We start from the raw sequence: 20,247 nt of genomic DNA, 5'->3' as shown, positions 1-20,247 counted from the left end.
AATATGAAAATTTATAGTGTTAATAATACTTCAATATGAATATTTTACTGATGCAGCCTTAATTACTTATTATTGTGTAACTTATTTTGATGAGAAAGCGTGTTAAATATGAATTGATTTCATATGAAACAGAAGATACATATGGTAATGGTTCTGTGAGTCCCCCAAATGTCATTATACATATGGTAATGGTTCTGTGAGTCACCCAAATGTCATTGTAATACATGCAATATCCATTGTGCCTACTACATGATGACAAAATCACCTTTAAATACATTTATTAAAATGTAATAACTTATACTGTATAGGGCAGATGTACTAAGCTTTGTAGAGATAAAAAGTAACAGCCAATCAGCTCCTAACCATCATCTTACAAACACAGCTTGTAAAATGGCAATTAATAGCGGATTGGCTGATACTTTAGCCCTAACCGCTTTATCATTATTCCTGCTTGAAAAAAAAAAGGAAGGAAAAAAAAATTAGGAATTTTCCAAATGCGATTAAAAAAAATATTTATTTGGAGTAAAAAACAAAAAAAAAGTAAACAATCAATTGCCATAAAAGCCTGAGCTCCAGATATAATATACAAAATATTATATATGCAATTTATTACTCTGTTTTAAATTATCAAAAGGCCTTATCCAAAATCAAATCAAATTTTTTTTGCAATTCTAACAGTCTGGTTTAAATGTTTACATTAATTGTCTTTTTTTTTTAATTAAAAAATGGTGTACATTGAATGTTGAACGATGTTAATGTTCTTATTTGAAAGTGGCTCACCATTGGATCTGCTACTAGCGCTAGGGCTGTTGAGCCTGACTAGACGTTGGACCTGAAAGGGTTAAAACATTATTTTGTTTGATTTGCCAGGCTGTGCAGGACCAATTCACGTTATAGATTATGGAGAGACTCAGTGCTGTGCAGTAAATAACAGAAACACTGGGATTCCCGTGGGGTTATTCAGAGCAGATCGCTGTTGTGCAAATGTCCAAGCAGATCGATTATCGAACAACTGCGCATACATACGCATCGATCGTAGCCAGAGGCGTAGCTAGGGTGGAGCCGGCGGAGCACCAGCTCTGGGCGCCGACATGTCACCTGGCGCCGGAGCTCTGCCGCCGGCTCCCCCGCCCTGCTCGCCTGCTCCCCGTTGTGCCCGGCATCAGTGCGCACTGGGGACAGTTAAAACTCGGCTTGGGACACCTGAGGCAGGGATGTGGCGCCATGACGTCAAACCGTCATGGCGTCGCATCCCTACCTCCTGTGTCAGCGGCGAGCCTGGCATTGACTTCTCCTCAGCTCACACTGAATTCAGAGTGGCCTTTGTGGAGCCTTCTCTGCACGTGGTCAGGCCGGACCTGCACCGTGTGTCACTCCCAGCCTCTATCATACTTTAGAGCAGGGGTGGTCACGTCTGGTGTGCCGTGAGAGATCAGGGGCTCTGCTGGAAGCCGGAGGTGAGCCGCAGCATAGGAGACCCTCGGTTGCTGAGCATTGGCGCACAACACACCCTCCACTACCACTTCCGACGCACATGAGAGACGGCGCTGGACACATGAGACCCTCGGGCACAGTCTCTGCTGGAGCCGATGCGGGGCACAGGAGAACAGAGGAGACCCAGTACTTACAAGGCAGGTGAGCAGTAGCCCTGCACAGCGCCGCTAGTACTTTGGGGGATCAAAGTGATGCCTGACAACTTTATCAAACTCCCCTATCTCACACCCCATCTACAGGTAACTCCTGGGTACCTGAGCACAAACTGTTCTTCCCCATGCCTCTCGCTTCCTATACCCCTCCTCTCTTTCCATGCACTCTCTCTCTGCCATGTCCCCTCCTGTCTGTCCACCAGCATTTGGGGGTACACTTGCCCATTTGTCAAGGTGCTCACATGGGACATTGGGCAGTATAGCCTTCAACAGAACCTTCCCCCCACTCCCTCAGGTAAACTCCCATCTGGGGACAGAAAGAAGTCCGTGGGGGACTGATGGTGTGTCTTGGCAAATTTAAAGTCTTGTCCAGTGTGCCGAAAGCTTAAAAAAGGTTAAATATCACTGCTGTAAAACATGCCGCGGGGAGGGTATGCAGGCCCGTCGTAGTGATGGCTTGCTGCTGTTCGGCAAACAGAGCCGGGAGGAAGGATGAAAGGGAAATTTACTAAAGCGTCTAAAACCAAGAATGTGAAGTTGCCCATAGCAACCATTAGGATCCTGTCTCATTTTCCCGTATTCATCTGTAAATTCCGGCAGGGGGGGCGCACGAAACATGCCCTTGCTCCTGGCACCGTGGAACCAAGCTACACCACTGATCGTAGCGCACACGTGCAAGGCTTTACAGTGACCAAAACCGGCGAGGACTTTTTACGCAGACGCCGCTCAACTTGACTGACAGAAAGCCAGTGTTGGATGGTAGTACACGAGCTTTTGCTGGGAGTGCCAGAAACTGCTATCTGATTGCAGGGCTCTACAAATCTGCATAGCAGCGATCCGCTCTGAATCAGGCCCTATACTTGTGACATCCATATATGTATGAGTTTATCAGGAATGGAGGTGAGCAAACTGAACTGACATGTTTAAAATGTGGCCTCATCTCACTGTCCCCATGTTATAGACATATGGTGCGGTGGTGGTGCAGGGTGTTATATGAGTTCTGCCCCATCCGGAAGACTTGGGCTCACCACGGAAACTGCATCGCCTCACAGGCCCACTAGGGAAGGGATATGTGGCACAGTGTGGGCACTTTGTAGAGAGTCTTGTTGTACAACTAGCACGCTCCAGGGTGTGGCCTAATACACAGACCAAACAGGAGGACAACTCTGACTTCATTTATTTAATCTGTCATTCAGGCTAAACGTGAGGAAGAGTCTCGAACCCTAGTTCCCATCCTCGGTCTTCAAGGCACCCCAACACTCCGGGTCTTAGGAATATCCATGCTTTTAAAAAGATGGTATCATCAAACTGACTGAGGACCTATTTGAGGACCCTTTGCCTAAGCATGGATATTCTTAAAACCTGTATTGTTGAGGTGCCTTGAGGAGTGTGCTTGGGAACCAATGACTAAAGCTCCATACACATGGGGCGATTTGGTCGCTCAGAGATAAATCGCTCAGTGACCAAATTGCAGAGTGTCCCGTTTTCACCTGCGACCAGCGCAGGAGAAAGCCGCTGGTCGCTGGACCCTGCCCCTCCGACCAGCGACCAGTACTGGGCTGGTCACGGCGCGTCCTCCTAGCGACCATCGCCTCGTACACACGCTCAGCGACCATATCCCTGGCGATATTGCCTGAAATCGCCCTATGAGTAATAAAGCGTTGTGTCATTCCTGTGGTCGGGGCTGGACCAGCTGTCCAACCAAACAAAGAGTTAAACTACGTTACATTAATACTAGTTATTGGCAAGGATGAACCGAATAATATCACCTGGTATCTGAACAGGTGGATACCTACCAGACATATGTGACATTTTAATAAAACACAAAAGCAAGGATACAATTGCTGGTCTTTGCTGGTCTCACTAACCAGAAGCCTGCATAGATGTGTTTGTATTTAGTGTGGTCTCATCCTATGTTCTACTCATTGCAAACCTACAATTATTCACCCAAATTGGGAATGATGTGAGACGTGTTCCGCCACCAGCAGCCCTATCTGTATTCTGCAAGCAGCAATTGTCCCAATGCCCATTTCATTTGTCCTAATCACTAATTAGCCGATAGTGTCCGTATTAATTTCCAGGTCACGTTGTACCTGTGGAGCTGTATTTTATTCCCAGATTCCGTCTTACGTCATTTTTCCCAGCCAATCGTCCGATTTCCATGAATTTTATTTCTTCCAACGTTCCCCTCTCGCTCGCTAACTAGTCCTTACCCCTCCTTTTCCAATCCCTTCTCCCAGCTAATCCCCTCCTTCTCCACAGCCCCACAGACTCCCTGCATGTCTCCTTCTCCCCACAGTCTCTTTTTGCTGGATGAGCCATAAGGAAGTCTTTCTGTTTCCCCCTCTCTGCTCTCTCTCACACTCTCTGCACCCCCTCTGCACTGCACCCCCCCCCCCTGCCTCCCCTCTGCCTGTCTCTCTCTCCCCTACTGCATCAGCCCCAGATGTGCTGTGTGTGGTGCTGCATTTAGGAAGGATGACACCAGAGGCAGCAGAATGAAGCATGGAGGAGAGGGAAAGGGAAGACAAGGACTGTCTCACTCACACCTCTCATTAGCAGAGGCTCCATAGCAAATCCAGGGGACCAGTGAGATCAGTGGCCGCCTGGGGAAGGAAGGAAGGAAGCATGCAATGAGCTGGCTGTGTACACATCTATTATAAGGTAACAGAAGACTCCTTTCCACCCTCATGATACATCATTTGCTCAGTTCTAAGTTCTCATTGCATTATGTATCCCCCCCCCCCCCCCTCCTGTACCAGCTATATAATTGCAGCTGCCCCAGCACTTGCCAGTCAGTCTGGCAGAGTGAGGGTTACTGTGATTGCAGCTTCCATGTGAAAGCAGTGGTGTGTATAATGTGTATTATGCCAACCAGCCTATCTGTGCCCAATGCACTGCTGCATCACTGCCCCCTCCCAGTCACTTCCCTTCTGCAAATTGATGATTTCCAAAAATATCTTGATTTATACATTCAGGATTGTCCTCTGTGTTATCACAGTGCATTCATGCATCGCAATAAGCCAGGCGGTGCTGGAGGTGTTTCTGCTGTTATAATAATACAGCTATTGCCTGCTAGTATCAGCAGCACTGTGGATGTGCCTGGCTGTGAGTGTGGTGCCCTCTGGTGTACCACGAGCGGCAGGTGTACAGGCCATGGGTGAGAGCCGCACCAGCTGCAGAGCAGAGGCTGCTGATGGGCTTTGTAGAATGGCTGGTACTGATATCACTAGTTACAGACCAAAGCTCTTCCCCCACCAGCACACACTGCAATCCTGTGCTGCTGCTGCTGCTGCTGCTGCTGCTGGGGATTGCATCTAACAAGGATGCTCTGCTCCCAAAAATGTCATTCAGTTCAGAAGAATTCCAGGGGACAGTCTGACTTATTTATGAAGACACAATTGCAGTGATTCTATTGTGTACTGTAGCACAGCAGACAGGGTGGGCCAGATATTCCTCTTTTTGTAGAGGCTGCTGATCATCCAAGTCAGACTCTGTACAACTGTACAGTGGCTGTAATGCTTGACCTACCAGAGGATCTCTGTGTATCTGCTTTAAATTGTCTGGACTTTGTTTTATTTTTTAATTGGCATTTATACTTGCATTTTACTACTATTGTGTGCGGTGTTCACAATGTTGGGTACCGCTGACTGCACCAGGCAAGCTCCGGCTATGACAAGCTGAGATGGGGAATGACATGTGTTTCATCTATAATTTTCTCCATTCTGTGCCCCAGGGGAAGCACAGAGCAGGGGAGCAGGTTAATGATGTTTTTTCATTTCTCCTCACTTCGCATTCTAAGTGGGATGTTGACAGGGGGGAGGGGGGAGTGGGGGATTTGCTGTGAAAATGCTGCAGGGATAAGGATTTGATCCTCATGCAGATCCACGCGTGTGCTGTGCACACTGACAGCAGTCAATTACAAGTTGCATGAGGAAATTGTTCCTGTAATATTCTCATTCAGGGTAAAGAAACCTTTACAGTAATAGCAAACTCATTGGCACCAGGTAAGCACAGTAGACTGGCATTCTGGTATCACCCACAGATATATACTGCTCTGTGTGCCCCGCAGATGAGCATAGTCACAGAGCCCAATGCCAATGTAATTCTAGAGCTGCCTACTCCTATTGTAGTCCACTTTGAGTTAATTATATCCAACGTGTTAGCCTGGAGAAGGGTTAATATAGTCTGCGGTTCATTCATTCATTTATACAGTATTTGGATTCAACCCATGCACATTAGAAAGGGACGTTCAGCAAGTGCTCTGTGCATAATACTTTATTAGAGCCGTGCTTGCTTTTTCCTATTATTAGGGGACAGGGATTCAGACTGACGAAGTGATAAAGCGGAAGGTGTTAAATCAGCAGCCAATCAGCTGTCATGTTACAGGCTGGATTTGAAAATTGAGAGGATCTGATTTGCTGCTGCGTTATCACCTTAAAGTTTATCACTTCACCAGGATAAATAAATCTGCCCCAGGGCTCCAATATAAATTTTCTGAGGAGCGTTGGCACCGTACCCTCCTAAGTGCCTGTGCTGGGCACCTTCTGTCAGGCAAAAATAAAATTGTGACCCTGAAACTCGATTTAATGCCCTCTCCGCGGGAGTTATTCCCATGCCTGGGTCTCCCATAGGTCAGGAAGTACTCCCAGGCTTGTACCCCCATGGAGCATGAGATACTTAGAATTCTCCTCATGCCTGTGCCAGGAACAAGCGTGTGGGGAGTTCTTTAAATTGAAACTTTCCCCTAGCAGAGATGATTCACAGCGATATCTAGCTTACGTTCTCCTCCTCCCTTCCCAGCGTCTGGGAATAATACTTCAGTCAAGCAGTGGTGTCTGGAGACTTTGACACAAGTTCTGGATATCCCAATCATTGATTTGTGGAGCAGACTCCGATCCTTTATTTTCTAGCTCACTAGGAAAGGCCATCAGTATTCTTGACAACGGCAGTTTCATGTTTCTTAGTAGAGTGTCTGCTGAACCTTTGCCTAGAACAATGTTTCTCTTCTGGCGTTGAAGTGTACCAAGAAGGATCATGTCACCTCTGAGGCACGGCGGCACAGTACTGACACTGTAGCAGGTTGTGTGCTGTATTTCTGGGCTCACCGTGGATTTCCTGGGTGTGCATGCAGCATGCTGGGCTGTGGACGAGTTGCTATACAGCCCATGAGTTGTAGGGTTTAGTATCATCGGAAGGAGGTAAAGTAGAGGACACAGCCGAAACTGTTGGCCCGGACACAACCTAGAACCCCGTAAGGTCAACAGCATACATTGCATTGTCTACATGTTCTTCAATGTGTCGACCAGGTGATATAACCCAATCACACACTGGGCCGGATGGACCAAGCTTCAAAAAGTGATAAAGTGGACAGTGATAAACCACCAGCTAATCCCAACCGCTTTATGCATCTGGCCTATTGTGTTGGTGCACACTGGAAACATGACCATGGTGCACTTCCACCTCCCAAGCAAGTGCAAGCACCTGTGACCAACACAACAACCATAATCCCTCTTGTTTATTTATTATTTATTTACAGTTTCTTATATAGCGCAGCAGATTCCATTGCACTTTACAATTGTAGACAGTGATAAAACAAACTGGGTAGCAACAGACAGACTTGGAGGTAGGAGGGCCCTGCTGCAAGCTTACAATCTATAGGGATATAGGAGGGAAACACAAGGACAGGCACCAGTAATAGCATAGCAGTCCCACCAAGTTACAGGTCCAGAAGGGAAGCTATGTAATGCATAAGTGCCTCAGAGGGTTATGCGTGTAGAACTTAAATATGATAGGCTTGCCTGAAGAGTTGTGTTTTCAGGGAACGCTTGAAAGTTTGGAGGCTAGTGGAGAGTCTTATTGTGCGGGGAAGGGCATTCCATAGAATGGAAGCAGCCCGTTGAAAGTCCTGTAATAGTGAATGGGAGCTAGTGATCCGTGCAGAAGAGAGACGCAGATCTGGCGCAGAGCGGTGTGGTCGAGATGGGAGATATTTTGTGATAAGTAGAGAGATATATGCTTGTGCAGTATAGTTAATGGCTTTGTATGTGAGTAGAAGTGTTTTATATTGAATACGGTAAAACACAGGTATCCAATGGAGGGACTGGCAGAGCGGATCAGCAGACGATGAGCGTCTTGCAAGGAAGATCAGCCTAGCAGCAGCATTTAAAATGGATTGCAGTGGTGAGAGTCTGTTCTTGGGAAGACCAGTTAGGAGACTATTGCAATAATCAGTGTGGGATGTAATGAGTGCATGGATAAGAGATTTAGTAGTGTCTTGTGTGAGATACGGTCGTATTTTGGATATGTTTTTTAGATGCATGTAACATGATTTGGAGACAGATTGAATGTGGGGAAGAAAGGACAAGTCAGAGTCGAGGATGACCCCTAAGCAACGAGCTTGTGGGGTAGGGTAGATTGTAGAGTTGTCAACAGTGATGGAGATATCAGGATGGTAACTGTTCTTAGTTGGTGGGAATATAAGTAATTCTGTTTTGGAAATATTGAGTTTGAGTTGGCGAGAAGACATCCAAGATTATCCACTATGATGATCTTGTTCATCATAGTGGCCTTCATGCTTCTCTACCAATGTAACGGGAAGCCAGGACACATGCAACATACACAGGGCCAGATAAACAATGAGGTGGATGGAACTGCAGCAGGTGGAGGGTAAGTATTCTTACCTGACCCCTGTTGGGATTCCCTCCTTTGGGATGCCAGAGTCAGTATTCTGACCGACGGCATCCTGACCCCCCCCTATCCCCCCATCCTATCCTAACCCAGTCATGCACTAACTGACTGCTCTGTGATAAAAGAACACAAGAGGAAATCATAAATTAATATGCGCACATTAGCGCCCCCCCCCCCCCCCCCCGGTTTATCCAGCATTACCAGGACCAGCATGATCAGCTCTGATAAAGGTGCAGAAGTCTATTGGACACCTCCACCTACAGCTCAGGCGGAGCCAATTATCACTTTGTTAAAGTGTCTGACTGACAGCAGCATTTCCCTTGTACCATTATTTCTCAGGGGTAAAGTGACTGATAGCCAGGGGGTCTCTTGCCCCTAATGGCATCCTCTTTACTGTCCATGATACAGGAGTGTTTGTCTTGTCCTTTATGTATTGTGTAGCAGGCACATCAGTCTCCTCCATAGGCTGGATACCCCTGAATTTGCCAACGTAAACTAAAATCTAAAACCCCCATAAAGAGACCTACAGCAAAAGTGTAGACAGTCAATAGGTTGACTGTAGATGATCAATATGCAACATGTAGAAGAGGTCGACAGGGTTCAATTGGGTCAAAAGGACAACATGAAAATAGTGGGCAAGTTTTTGTTATGTAGTTTTGTATGTTTCGCCCAGTGGTGGGATTCAGCCGGTTCTCACCGGTTCTGCAGAACCAATACCTAATATACGATCGGTTCTGCAGAACCGTTTGCTAAGTACTGCCGTGGACACTCGCAAGGTACTTTAAACAGCTATGAAAGCCAGGCAGACAGCTGCGTGCTGCCCGGCTGTATACACAAAGCAGGTCCGCGACTATTTTTGAATGCTACTGCTGGACCGCGAGCCAGTAGAAGCTTGCGGTCCAGCAGCCAATAAGGAGCAGCAGTGTTGGCTCATTATTGGCTGCCGGGCCGTGAGCTCCTATTGACCCGCGGTCCAGCGGGAGAATTCAAAATAGCCACGGACCTGCTTTCAGTATACAGCCAGGCAGCACGCAGCTCTCTGCCCGGCTGTCACAGCACCTTGTGAGTGTCTGTCGCAGTAAGATGCGGCGGCATTTAACTCCTCCTTGACAACGAGCAATTTACTACCCCTTGGCAACCAGCATGTATTCCCCCTTGACAACAAGCAATTTACTCCCCCTTGGCAACCAGCATGTATTCCCCCTTGACAACGAGCAATTTATTCCCCCTTGGCAACCAGCATGTATTCCCCCTTGACAATGAGCAATTTACTCCCCCTCGACAACCAGCATGTATTTTCCCTTGGCAACGAGCATGAAGCCCCCTTGGCATCCATCATGAAGCCCCCTTGGCATCCAGCATGAAGCCCCTGTCATCAATCAAACCCCCCCCTAGCAATGAGCCTGTAGATAAGTGGCACTGATGTTTCAAATATGTAATGGGCATCATGGTGTGCAGCATAATGTGTAACGGGCATCACGGTGTGTAGCACAATGTGTAATGGGTATACAGCGTATGGCCTTATGGGTAATTGGCATTACGGCATGCGGCTTTATGCGCAATGGGCTTTAGGACATAGAACCTGTTGTTAATTTATTTGAATCCCACCACTGGTTTTACCATATCTCGCGGGCTTGCTTCACTCGCCATTCTTTGGATTACTTTGGTTACTATTCCCAATCCTATCCACAGGGATGCTAAATGATAAAGAAAAAAGTTGAAAAACCCCCAAAAACTTGGTGTTGACCATATGTGTATTGACCATTGTCATGTCAATCTTATCAACCTGTTGACCTTATGCATTGTCTATCTTTTACCTATTGATTGTTTTGACCCTGTTGACCGTTTTGCATGTTGACCATTTGGGGTCGACCTATTGATTATCTTTTTTACGTATAAAAGTAAATTTATGGGATCCATCCAAGTGCCTGTGGCCTAAAAGGATCATTATATGGTCCAGGCTCCATCTAGCCCTCTTCATTGTCCTTTTTCTGGCACCACAACCACTCCCATTGTCAGTTGCTGGTGTATCTGCATTACCGGACCACTGAGAGTGCCTCCAGCCAGATGCAAATAGGGACGGAGTCATTTCCATACATATAAGGCCACCTGATCTCCAGTCCTGCCCCACAGCTGGCCTCTGATCCAGATACAATTCAGGAGATGCCTTTACGTACCTTCACTCTTAACAGGAGACCTTCATACACAGCATGAGTACCACACTTACAATAGAAGAAGAAGAGGCTCCCATTGCGCCCATATTGCTGCAGGGGAAGAAGAAAGAGCTGTCCGCACCTCCTGGCGACATAACGCCTGGCAGCTGGATATGAAGCCATCGCTCCCTGCTCTTCTAGCCTGCAGGACTTGAATTCAATTACCATCCGATTTAGCTCAAATCTCTTATTCTTCCATGTCCATCTCCGACACCGCCAGGCTTCCCCCGTGCAACCTGATTTTATGTCTCTGAAATTGCTTTTACTCCAGCACCACAAAGATCAAAATTAGATGTCCCCACAGGAGGCACAGGCCCTTATTTCCAGACGAAAGTTTAGCGGTAATTACTGCTTTCAGAAGACACTCATAGGGTCTTAAGTCATTAATTACTCTTGTTGGGCTGTGAATGAAGTCTTTTGTTTGTGTTTGGTGGAAAACATTTTAAACTGATAATAAGCTGCAATAACGGAGGTTGTAGCCTGACACAGCCTCACACTGCGGCCTTGTTCTTAGGGATCAGTCATGGAAAGAGATAGAGGCAAGGTTTGTATTATTGGCACATACAGTATAGTACAGTATGGAATTAGGATCTAAGTTAGATATATACAGGGCTGTGGTTACTATATACTGTATATATACTAGTAAGCCCGGTCATAGCAAATGCTTCGAAAGCTAGTCTGTTACCTTGTGATTGCATGTGTGAGAGAGAAAGAGATGTAGTTTCACTCGCTGCCAACAGGTGGCAGTGTTTCAGAGACACCCAAATGGACACTAGTATTCGTGCAGGGCAACTGTGTGAATGCCTTCAGTGTCTATCACAGTCGCCAAGGCATTGATACGGGTAGGGGAGGAAGGTGGTGGCGTGGAGCGTCTGGAGGGGAATGCCCAGCATTTTATGAAACGCAGGAGGGCCGATGCCTTCCGGGGGCGGGCAGCTGACATCACATGACGTCAACACCCGCCCCCTCTTCGGCAGTTCCGACTGACTTATTTCCGAAGGGTAGAGAAATCATTCGATAGTCGGCCACCAGTCTCCCCTTCGGCCGCATGCGAGGGGATGTGTTCGCGTACATCCCTGCACATGGTCCCGAGGGGATTCGGCGGAGGGGCCTTTTGGGCAGACTGCGTTAAGCCGCTTGCTAGGCAGCGAGTGACTGCTGCTTAGCAAGCGGTGTTGAATCACCCCCTTAGTGCAGTGATACATGGAGCGTCGCCCGCATCTGAATCAGGCCCAGAGTGTTCCAGAGTTTTCCTCTGCCACTGCAGACCACACCCATTAGTGGTGATAGGTACGCCCATAGGTGGAGTCAGACACACCTTCTGGGTGGAGCATGACACCCTCTCAGCGGTGCGGCGCATTCTACTAGTAGATAAAATCTCCCTGAAACTAGTTTTCAAAAGTAGGCAAGTATGACAGAATGGTTGGAAATATAGCTCATGACGAAGGAGGTGTTGCAGGACAACGGCCAGCTGCCAGTATTAAAGCGACAGTTGGGGCCACCTCCCCCGTCCAGATAGAGCGCATTTTATCCCTCCTGAAATGGGATGTATGCATCATGCTTTATTGAATACCCCACCCATCCACAAATAATTATCATGTCACCATTTTATCATCATAAGCAGTGATGGACAGCTGCACACTGCAAAATTTAAATAGAGGAGCTACACAAACTGTCAGTGTGTCCCAACTGGCAACATTTCGGGCTGCAGCTGGATGTGGCTCCCCTATTTGAATTTTGGTCAGAGCATCAGAAACCCGCCCAGTCCCCCCCCTGAATGCGCCACTGGTCACAAGCCTGCACGGTGCACATGGGCCCCCGAGTCCCAACCACACCGCATATATGCTGCGCCCATTTTCTAAATACCCTCTGGAGTCCTGTGATGGCGGCAGTGGCGCTGTGAAGATCACAAAAAAAAATGGCCCCTGTGCCATTTTTCTGGAGATCTGTTCATGTGCAGTGGAATCTGAGAGCTCTAGTGCTCAGACTCCACAATACTGTTGGTGCCGATATCACCAGAAAAATGTCCCCTGCAACATTTTCCCAGAGGTCTGTGCATGCACAGTAGGCCCTGTGTGCTCTAGTGCTCTAGTGCTCAGACCCTGCTACCCACTGTGCCGGCAGAGAGAAGGGGGCCCAGCCGGAGGAGCCTGCACATGGGTCTTCTCTCTTAAAACACCATGACATCAGATAAGTCCCTTATAGCTGAGATTCTCCTATTCATAAAGGATCATTGTAATATTTTGGCCTCACTAAGTATTTCCCACTTTAGAGGATATATACTAAGCGCTGGAGAGTGGTACAGTACAGATAGATAAACTATCAGCCATCCCGCTTCTAACTGCCATCTTACATACAGGCTGAGTTTAAAAAGTGTCAGTTATGGTACATTTAAAAAATCTGTAAAGCCGCCAGTTAAACACTGGTAGAACGCTGTAGGCTATGGGATCATTGAACCATATGTCCTAATGCTCGTTATCTCCACACCGAAACGATTAAAAATACATGAGGAAAACACACGTGCACAGATTAGGTTCCTGTTTGTAGTAATACTGTTTTATTTAGCTCATTATCTTGTAAGTCTGTAAAATGTGTACTTGTTCATGAATAGTATCTAATGAACAGGCGTCTTATTGGCTGTGTTTAATTGATACAGCTCTCAAGCATTCCAACATGACATATGCTGCCCGTGGCTGCTTTCACTAAATCTGGAGTTGTTGGATTAACTGTATTCATACTAATCTTCCTGCTAATTAACAAGTCATTTTGTGAAATTGTCTGTGGGTGGATTGTGTTTCCCTTTCCAGAGTGTTTACAGAAAATCGCAGCAACAACAACAAAAAATATTGCAAAAGTGTAAATAGACAAATAAATAGATACATAAATAAATAGATAAATAAATAGATAAACAATAGATAAACAAATGGATAAACATATAGATATATAGATATATAAAGATAAATAAATAGAAAATGCATAAATAAATAAAAATATATATATATATATATATATATATATATATATATATATATATATAATAGCGCAGGGTTGTACGCACAACACCTTCCAATGTAATGATCAACTGTGCCAGGTTATAAATATTGCAGAAATCATATCCTCATATCCAGCAAGCACCAGTCTTGTAGGAAAAACACCAAGATTTAATGAAGCTAGCAGGCTTCAGTAGCAGATTGCAAACATAGCAGCTTTAGATCACATGACAAATAAATATACTTATACTGGTCCTCATGGTTGGCAGCCGTTTCGGTGTACCAACACCTTTTTCAACAGAGTAATGGATGTACTGGTGCTGGTTGTCCTCATTTTGCTTGCTGGATATGATATATATATATATATATATATATATATATATATATATATAAAATTGGGGGTTTGACTCTGAATTGCGCTAAGTATTAGATGCTGCACCACCAAAATTCCTCTTGTTAGTGAGTAATAGAAAACAAATAGAACAGAAAATATGATTGGAGTGCGCAACCTAGTATATAAAATGTACAACAGCAGTTGGTAATTAAATAAAACTCAGATGTACATTCTGGAGATTATTTCCGTGTTATTTCCGAGATTATTTCGATGTTGCATGTATTCGCAATAATTATGCATAGTTTGTTTGTGATGAATAATCTTTTTAGGTACTTATGTAATATCTGGGCTCCCTTTTTTCTTATGAGACCACGTCCCCTCGCGGGGCTCACTGCGCTCGCCAAGCTTCGGGTACGGTGGCTCGCTGCGCTCACCACACTATATAAAATCAACTCCATGCATAGTTGGATAGTAGGGGTATGAAAAAATGGGGTGCATTTAACATGGGAGCCCAGATAATACATAAGTACCTCTTTTTATTGCAAAAAGTACCCCACTTGTTTCGTCCCAACGACTTCATCAGGGGTAAAACCGATCTGAGATCATATAAATAGTGATTCAAGTATGAGGTTTTGTTGATCAATGTGTCTAAAACATCAATATGGCATTGTGGATGTGGTCAACCAATTTTGGATAGTTCTGATTATGTGCTATAGGTAATCTAAGATAAATTACCAGCTTGGATCAGGACACTCTCTCAGTAGCTGATTCCTCATCCAACACTCTGGAGTGTTGGATGAGGAAGCAGCTACTGAGAGAGTGTCCTGATCCAAGCTGGTAATTTATCTTAGAAGTTACTTTGTAGCCTTTTATTAATCAAAGCTATTTTAAAGGACCTATAAGTAATAACTGAAGACATTCTAATAAAATAATACATTTTGATGATAAATTGCACAGTAATAAGAAAACCCTCAACTTTTTGACTATACAGCTTTCCTTAAAGGCAGCTGAAGTGAAGGAAATTTATATATTCCCAAATGATAGTGAGAATTCTCCCAAGATCATCCTGACGTGAAAAAAATTAATCATCGTAACCCTGTAGAGTGTGCATTACCAAGATTACCAGGGGAGCAGACTGTAGACGTCTTCAGAAGTTATTTTTAGGATAGTCAAAGTTACTGTGCATATCTCGTGTACGTGTGTGTGTATATATATATGTATATATATATATGTATATGTGTATATGTATATATGTATATATATAGACAGTTGGGTTCTCAGGTTGGCACTCTGGTTAAAGATAAAACTGTTCCGGTGCCAGGCACATAATGTGGTTAATAGAAAGCACTTACCCCCTCGCAGAAAGGATTGGAGCCAGCACACAGTAGTAGGTGAGGAAAAAAAGGGTTTATTGCTATTACATCATTGCACAAAGAGACAGCTGCCGACCTGACAGCCGTTTCAACTGCATGTGAGCTCTGATGAAAACTGCTCACATGCAGTTGAAACGGCTGTCAGGTCGGCAGCTGTCTCTTTGTGCAATGATGTAATTGCAATAAACCCTTTTTTTCTTCACCTACTACTGTGTGCCGGCTCCAATCCTTTCTGCGAGGGGGTAAGTGCTTTCTATGTATATATATATATATATATATATATATATATATATATATATATACACACACTTCAGTCCAGCACTAGGCAAACATAATGCAGCAACCCAGTTGCCCTCTGGCCCTATGTAGAAATAAGCAGAGCAGTCACTTATTTCCTTGGAACATAGACAGCGGCACAAGATTTTATAAAGATGAAAGATTGGTTTTATGTTTGAAAAGGTTCACAGGGCTTGTGAGTAGCATTAATACATGGACATATATATATTTCCCCATCCACAAGGACAATATTTCTGGGGACTAGAGCTCTCTTTCCTTAGGACCATAAAAGGGAATTGATTGTAGTATAAGCAAACAAAGATGTATATCATGTAGCATCTTTTTTTTTTATTATTCCTTTTCACATTGAAAGATGTTTTTGGGATTTTTGCAGCCTTTAGGGAACGGTGACATGATCCACCTACAGCCGTCACTGCCTTCATTATTTATAAAAGAAATGATAAAGTACTTGTGCGTGATAACAGATCTGAATTGCTCATTGACACTTATAAATAAATGTCTGTTGAGTACAAGCACGTACGTTATGCTGTAAGTGTAACAAAATATAGAAACTTGAATTTTTACATATTTATTTAACCAATGCTATGTCAAATCATAATAATCAGGTAGACTATAATCTTCCATGTAAAATGCTGGTGGATAACGTACAGTAAAGACCCAAATTACTGGTGACTGTTAGACAGTACAGACCTTATTCCCTGGTTACTTGTGGACAGTGGAGAGTCCTTTTCTAGGAATATTTTTTTACACAACATTTTTTATTTGAATTTATATAACAAATGTGAGTGACGCTGGTATTTTTAGTGAATATTTGCACATCTCTCACAGGGCCAGATGCACTAAGTTTCAAAAGTGATAAAATGGAGAGTGATAAACAGCCAGCCAATCAGCTCCTGCCTGCCTGGTCATAGGCTGTGTTTGAAAAATGTCAGGCAGGAGCTGATTAGTTGGTTCTTTATTACTCTCCATTTTATCACTTTTGAAGCTTAGTGCATCTGGCCCAGTGAGATGTTGGCACTCAAAGGGTTACCTATCCACGTGGACATAGAGGGAGTATATAATAGTGTGCCCGAGGCATGGCAAGCAAAGCGCTACACTTATATGGTACTTATGTCGACATAGACATGAAAAACATAAAAATTTCATGTCAACATTTTTCATGTCGACCTACTGCTTGTGTTGACCTTTTGACCATGCCAACCTAATGCATGTCAAACTTTTTCATGTCTCAACCTTTTGACTGTTGACCAGTAGTGATTGACCTATTGACTATCGACCTAATTACTGATAACCCTGTGACAAATACTGTTAGACAGTTCAGACCCCATTCACTGATTACAGGTGGACAGTTCAGACCCCATTCACTGATTACAGGTGGACAGTTCAGATTCCATTCCCTGGCAGCTGTTAGACAGTACAGGCCTATTCCCAGGTGACTGTTAGACAGTACACACACATTACTTGGCATCTGTTAGACAGCACATATCACAATCCCTGATAGCTATTAGACAGTAAAGACCCCATTCCCTTGTTACTGGTGGAAAGTGAAGACTCCATTCCCTTGTGGCTGTTAGACAGCACAGACCCATTCCCTGGTGGCTATTAGGCAGTACAGACCCCATTCCCTGGTTACTGGTGGACAGAGGAGATCATATTCCCTGGTTACTGGAGGACAGCAGTGATCCTATTCCCTGGTTACTAGTGGACAGTGAAGACCCCATTCCCTTGGGGGCTGTTAGACCGAACAGACCCCTTCCCAGGCGGCTGTTAGACAGTACAGACACATTACTTGGCATCTGTTAGACAGCACAGATCACAATCCCTGATAGCTATTAGACAGTAAAGACCCCATTCCCTTGTTACTGGTGGAAAGTGAAGACCCCATTCCCTTGTGGCTGTTAGACAGCACAGACCCATTCCCTGGTGGCTATTTGGCAGTACAGACCCCATTCCATGGTTACTGATGGACAGAAGAGATCCTATTCCCTGGTTACTGGAGGACAGCAGAGATCCTATTCCCTGGTTACTAGTGGACAGTAAAGACCCCATTCCCTTGTGGCTGTTAGACAGCACCGACCCATTCCCAGGTGGCTGTTAGACAGTACAGACCCATTACTTGGTATCCGTTAGACAGCACAGATCACAATCCCTGATAGCTATTAGACATTAAAGACCCCATTCCCTGGTTACTGGCGGACAGTAGAGACCCATTCCCTTGTGGCTGTTAGACATAGAAACAATATCCAAGTACAGATGGAGCGCAGGTCATTCTTGCAGGGGCTGGCGGTAGATCCGTCAGCCGCCGGAAGGGGACGCCCCCTTACTACGGAGCTCTCCGCCGGTCCCCACCACTTCACCGCCAGTCCCCGCCACCCGATCCCTCCTCCCCGCTCCCCCCCTAACTCTGCCCATCTCCCTGAAGCAGAGACGGGCAGGGTTTGCATCCCCCGCCGCCAGGAAACTGGGACGCGCATGCGTGTGGGACGCTCGCACATCCCAGTTAGATGGAGCGCCGGCTCACCAGCGGGGGCATTCTGGCGAGCCCCAGCGCTGGCTGAGAAGCGCTCCATCTGTAGCAGTCCAAAAAGGCAGTCCTTTTAGAGTCACAGTTCCAACAAAATTCCACACAGCAAAACTATCATTTATCCACACAGCGCTTATCCACACAGTTTAGTCCTCCGATTCCACAGGGATCCCCACCACAACCCTATCACGTATTCCACACAGCCGTGATAGTGCACAAAACCTGTATAAGTCCACACAGCATTGGACGCTCCACACAGGAGCGTAGTTGAGCCCACCCAGGGTGGATGATGCATTTCACAACGTTCCTAGGCAGAGTATTACCTCTTAGCCCAGGACAGCGACTAACATGAGACCTGTGCAAGTGATTTTAAAACCTCCCAAATCCTGCGGTGCTAGAATAATCAGGCGAGTTGCATAGTTTCCTGATTGGTGGGTTCTTCAAGCATCAGGTCTATCCCTATTTCCTCCCTCAGCTGTCACTCTCCTGCTGTTCTCCTGCTGTGTCAAGCTCCCCAATATCTGTTAGATTTCAGAGATGCACAAAGAAGGGCAATTAGAAGGAACAGTGACAGGGTAATTGGGTTATGTCCTGAGATTGCCTTTTGGTTAGATGCTTCGCTTCCCCCCTGGATACTTCCTGCATGATCATATAAGGATAACAGCTTACAGGGTTATGCCATATGAATGAAGTCCTAGGAACACACACACACACACACATGGGGAATAGTGACAAAAGCATGATGGACAGAGGGCACAGAAGGACTAGAAAGTACATTAATCACTACACAGAATAAATACCATAGGGCCCCACACACAGGGCCATATGAAGCCATTTTCTGAGCGATTTTACATTTTTTAAATTGATCCCTCAGAAAATGGCAGAGAAATGCTGTATGTGTAGCACACACAGCAATTCATAAGCGCGTCCCCGCAGCCCCGCGATTAATAACCGCACCGCTGGTTAATTCAGAGCACTCACTCAGAACATCGCCAGCATAGCAGGGGGGAGCAGCTCCTTCTGAGCGAGTGCTCTGAATCCCGCCTAACCTCTCCAGCCATCCGACATCCGTCCGCCGTCTTCAAGCTGCGGGCGGGTGAGCACGTGGGAGCAGGGCCTTTCTTCACCCTGCCTCTCCGCCTGCCCTGCCTGTCCCGCCAGCAGTCCTGCGGGCGGGTGAGGACGTGGAAGAAGACTCCGGAATTGTAATTTTTTTTGTTCCCCACTGTGCCACCAATGCTTAAATATGTTTGGGGGGAACACTATACCATCAACACTTATATATGTTTTTTTTGGGGGGAGCGTTATACCACCAATGTTTTTTTGGGGGGAGTGCTATACCACCAACGCTTATATATGTTTTTTGGACAGAACGCTATACCACCATTGCTTATATATGTTTTTTGGAGGGAGCGCTATACCACCAACGCTTATATATGTTTTTTGGGGGAGCGCTATACCACCAACACTTATATATGTTTTTTTGGGGGGAGCGCTATACCATCAACGGTTTTATATGTTTTTTGGGGGGAGCGCTATACCACCAACGCTTATATATGTTTTTTTGGGGGGAGCGCTATACCACCACCGTTTATATATGTTTTTTTGGGGGAGCGCTATACCACCAACGCTTATATATGTTTTTTGGAGGGAGCGCTATACCACCACCGTTTATATATGTTTTTTGGGGGCAGCGCTATACCACCAACGTTCATATATGTTTTTGGAGGGAACACTATACCACCAACACTTATATATGTTTTTTTGGGGGAACACTATACCACCAACACTTATATATGTTTTTTTGGGGGGAGTGTTATACCACCAACGTTTTTATATGTTTTTTGGGGGGAGTGCTATACCACCAACGCTTATATATGTCTTTTGGAGGGAGCACTATACCACCGTTTATATATGTTTTTTGGGGGAAGCGCTATACCACCAACGTTTATATGTTTTTTGGGGTGAGCACTATACCACCAATGCTTATATATGTTTTTTGGGGGGAGCGCTATGCCACCAACGCTTATACTTATACGCTGACCTGTATTTATATGTTTATATTTATATATTTTTTTATTCCCTGAAGTTGCCTAAACACTTTCATGGTGGGATGTACTAAGCAGCAGCGGTACATCTCCCCTCCCATTGCGCCGCTGCTCACTGCATATGTACTAACA

The 20,247-nt window shown here is 45.3% G+C and overlaps 1 protein-coding gene across 5 annotated transcripts in view; it reads left to right on the top strand.

Moving 5' to 3' along the window:
• The first annotated feature begins 3,833 nt into the window (after positions 1-3,833).
• Positions 3,834-20,247, top strand: part of GRIK4 (glutamate ionotropic receptor kainate type subunit 4) — a 234,319-nt gene continuing 217,905 nt past the window's right edge. The window contains exon 1 of one of the 5 annotated variants that reach the window (XM_083163056.1): positions 3,834-4,310. The gene's annotated coding sequence lies outside the window, so the exon portion shown is untranslated. The remainder of the gene's footprint in view (positions 4,311-20,247) is intronic. The other 4 variants (XM_083163058.1, XM_083163057.1, XM_083163052.1 and 1 more) reach the window with 4 other exon arrangements.

This window comes from Crinia signifera, chromosome 19 (assembly GCF_055691185.1).
Source record: "Crinia signifera chromosome 19, ASM5569118v1, whole genome shotgun sequence".
Lineage (NCBI taxonomy): Eukaryota > Metazoa > Chordata > Amphibia > Anura > Myobatrachidae > Crinia > Crinia signifera.
Note: the sequence above shows the minus strand (reverse complement) of the source record. Positions and strands in the feature narration are given on the sequence as shown.